This window comes from Oryx dammah, unplaced genomic scaffold, assembly GCF_014754425.2.
Source record: "Oryx dammah isolate SB20612 unplaced genomic scaffold, SCBI_Odam_1.1 HiC_scaffold_19, whole genome shotgun sequence".
In the NCBI taxonomy this organism is placed as follows: domain Eukaryota; kingdom Metazoa; phylum Chordata; class Mammalia; order Artiodactyla; family Bovidae; genus Oryx; species Oryx dammah.
Genome location: NW_024070203.1, coordinates 85,991,857 through 85,996,216, shown reverse-complemented (window position 1 = coordinate 85,996,216; position 4,360 = coordinate 85,991,857).

Sequence of the window (4,360 nt, the reverse complement as noted above, 5' to 3'; positions counted from 1 at the left end):
TAAGACCACACAGCGGTTATCTATATGTTATACTACATGTGGTCCGAGTTATTTATTTTTATACTAGCCCTTAACATTTTAAAAAAATAGATGTAGTGCATTTAATAATGTGACTCCAAACACTTCAACTAATTATTGAATATACTCATATCAACAGAATTCTTTAAATATTGGTAAAAGAAAAATAATTCCTGAACATTTTTTCCAGTTTAGTGGAGGTTACTACTTATTATCCTAATTTCCACACTTGAAAAACAAAATAAGAAGTATTTTCATGTTTCATTGCAATTTACTTAGCCTAGTACCTTTCTTTCTTCTGAAACTATAGCAATGACATACATAATTTGTAATCCATGATGCTTTCAACTTTTTCTTAGGTCTTTGCACAAAGCTAAGCATGCAGAAAAAGAAGATCATGGCATCTGGTTCCATTACTTCATGGGAAATAGATGGGGAAACAGTGGAAACAGTGTCAGATTTTATTTTGGGGGGCTCCAAAATCACTGCAGATGGTGATTGCAGCCATGAAATTAAAAGACGCTTACTCCTTGGAAGAAAAGTTATGACCAACCTAGATAGCATATTCAAAAGCAGAGACATTACTTTGCCAACAAAGGTCCGTCTAGTCAAGGCTATGGTTTTACCTGTGATCATGTATGGATGTGAGAGTTGGACTGTGAAGAAGGCTGAGTACCGAAGAATTGATACTTTTGAACTGTGGTGTTGGAGAAGACTCTCGAGAGTCCCTTGGACTGCAAGGAGATCCAACCAGTCCATTCTGAAGATCAGCCCTGGGATTTCTTTGGAAAGAATGATGCTGAAGCTGCAACTCCAGTACTTTGGCCACCTCATGCGAAAAGTTGACTCATTGGAAAAGACTCTGATGCTGGGAGGGATTGGGGGCAGGAGGAGAAGGGGATGACCGAGGATGAGATGGCTGGATGGCATCACGGACTCGATGGACGTGAGTCTGAGTGAACTCCAGGAGTTGGTGATGGACAGGGAAGCCTGGTGTGCTGCGATTCATGGGGTCACATAGAATCATACACGACTGAGCGACTGAACTGAACTGAAGCATGCTTTATTTGCACTTATATAAAATGTCCTATCTTCTTAACTTAATTACCTTCTCTTTATGGGATTTCATCTTGATTGTATACACTTTATACCTGCTTTTTTCAGAAAGTATATTTGAGTTTTTATTGTTTATATCTGCAAATTTAATCAAGTAAGTTAAAAAATAATAACCCTAGAGTTTGATTCAAAAGATCTAACCTTTAAAACTTTAATGCATCCTCAAAATTAATAAGTTAAAATGCCATTCATTTTCCAGTAGACACAAAGTAAATCTATATAATGAATGGGCTTCCCAGGTGGTGCTAGGGGTAAAAGAACCTACCTGTCGATGCAGAACACCTAAGAGACACAGGTTCGATCCCTGGATCAGGAAGATCCCCTGGAGGAGGGCATGGCAACCCACTCCAGTATTCTTGCCTAGAGAATCTCATGGACAGAGGAGCCTGGTGGGCTACAGTCCATGAGGTGGAAAAGATAGGAAACAACAGAAGCGACTTAGCATGAAGCACACACATTGTGCTATAATATTTGAGGCAAAGTACTCTTTCTTAAGGAATCACACATTAATATAAAATATGTAAAATTTAATCACAAAATGCTAAAAGGATACAAAGGTATAAAATGGAAGAGAACATAAGAAATGTCACAAAAATCTCACAATGGATTGAGGTAAAATAAAAGAGCTAAAAGTGTTACCTAGTTTAACATGAAAATATAATAATAATAGGTATAACGAAAAAAGTAAAAGAAGAACAAAGAGAAGGGGAAAATGAGGAAAGGGAGGAGCCAAAGAGCTAATATTTATAGAATATTTAATGTAAGCTAAGCATGTGATTCTGGAGAAGGCAATGGAACCCCACTCCAGTACTCTTGCCTGGAAAACCCCATGGATGGAGGAGCCTGGTAGGCTGCAGTCCATGGGGTCACTAAGAGTCAGACATGACTGAGAGACTTCACTTTCATTTTTCACTTTCATGCATTGGAGAAGGAAATGGCAACCCACTCTGATGTTCTTGCTTGGAGAATCCCAGGGACAGAGGAGCCTAGAGGGCTGCCGTCTATGGGGTCGCACAGAGTTGGACACGACTGACGTTGACTTAGCAGAAGCATGTGATTAGCACATTCAGTTCTTATACTGTTCTCTGAGATGAGTACTACATTTCACAATGGAAAAAATTGAATTTTGGGACTTTCCTGGTGGCTCAGAGGTAAAGAAACTGCCTGCAATGCAGGAGACTGACCAACTGTCATTGCAGGAGACACAGGTTACACTCCTGGTTGGGAAATTTCACTGGAGAAGGAAATGGCAACCCGCTCCAGTATGCTTGCTTGGAGAATCCCATGGACAGAGGAGCCTCACGGGCTACAGTTCACAGGATCCCAAGAGTCAGACACCACTTAGTGACTAAACCACCACCATAGAAAAATAGTTAAGAATAACTTAGGAAATACACATTGAGATCCACAGATGGAGAAGGTGAAACAGGCAAAAAGAAGCATCTTCTTGAAATGTAAGTGGATTTTCTGGTTATAAAATTTACTCAGTTCAGTTCATTCACTCAGTCCTGTCTAACTGTTTGTGACCCCATGGGTGTATTCAGCATCTTATTGTTTTAATTTGCCTTTTCCCGAAGACATATAACCTGAACTTTTTATATCCTTGTTTACCATCTATATACCTTTGGTGAACTATTGAGGTCTTTGACCCATATTTTCACAGTTCAATTCGGTTCAGTCACTCAGTCGTGTCCAACTCTTTGCGACCCCATGAATCGCAGCATGTGAGGCCTCCCTGTCCATCACCAACTCCTGGAGTCCACCCAAATCCATGTCCACTGAGTCGGTGATGCCATCCGACCATCTCATCCTCTGTCTTCCCCTTCTCCTCCCGCCCTCAGTCTTTCCCAGCATCAAGGTCTTTTCCAATGAGTCAGCTCTTCGATTTATGATGTTGCAAGTATTCCATGATGGCCACTTTCAAACTGCCAATGTAATGTTACATGTAATACAGACTTTTGAGGGACATATAATCAGCTTTCTTAAAGCAATACAATTCCACCTCAGCACATATTCATGAGACAATTCAGTTCAGCTTCAGGTCCATTGTAGGTGTTTGACAAGCCATCCTCAAATGAAATATTGTTGAATTATTTGTGTTAAATAAGGAAAACTAGGGGCAACTAGGAGGAGAAGGGGGTGACAGAGAATGAGAGGCTTGGATGCCATCATCAATTCAATGGACATCCACTGAATCAGTTGCTGGGAAAAAGTCCAAATATTTTCTCTTCTGACAAGTACCTACTGTGATTCTTATGTATATTTAAGTTTTATAACCACTACTACATGTCTTTGGATGAGGCAGCCATTAACAATAACAACAATGTCCTACACTATATGTAATACAACATATTAAAAAGCAAAGACATTACTCTGCCAACAAAGGTCCGTCTAGTCAAGGCTATGGTTTTTCCTGTGGTCATGTATGGATGTGAGACTTGGACTGTGAAGAAAGCTGAGCACCGAAGAACTGATGCTTTTGAACTGTGGTGTTGGAGAAGACTCTTGAGAGTCCCTTGGACTGCAAGGAGATCCAACCAGTCCATCCTAAAGGAGATTAGTCCTGAATGTTCACTGGAAGGACTGATGCTGAAGCTGAAACTCCAATATTTTGGCCACCTGATGCGAAGAGCTGACTCATTGGAAAAAAACCCTGATGCTGGGAAAGATTGAAGGTGGGAGGAGAAGGGGACGACAGAGGATGAGATGGTTGGATGGCATCATTGACTCAGTGGACATGGGTTTGGGTGGACTCCGGGAGTTGGTGATAGACAGGGAGGCCTGGTGTGCCTGGCATGTTCATGGGGTTGCAAAGATTCAGACATGACTGAGCGACTGAACTGAACTGAACACTATATGAGTTAGCATACTTGGACAAAAACTAATATAACACCAAGAAGGGAGGGAAAATAAATTTTTAAAAAAAGAGAGACAGAGGATGAATTTGAATTAGCTCAAAATGAATTGCTGTATTTTCTGATTGACCTCTGTATTCCCAAATGTTGAAGATCATTCCTCATCTTCCTTGAATAAAGTACAAAACAGGAAAAACAGGTTATGACACAATTTTTTTCCTTAAATGTGATCAAGACATTTTATAAACTTAGCAGAAATTTTGTTTAGAGTAAATGCTATGAATTGTGTGAAATTTCCCAAAGTTCACTGAATTTTTGCTTTTATAAATGATAATTGAAACAGATTGGGAAGCAGATTGTGTCCTTTAAGT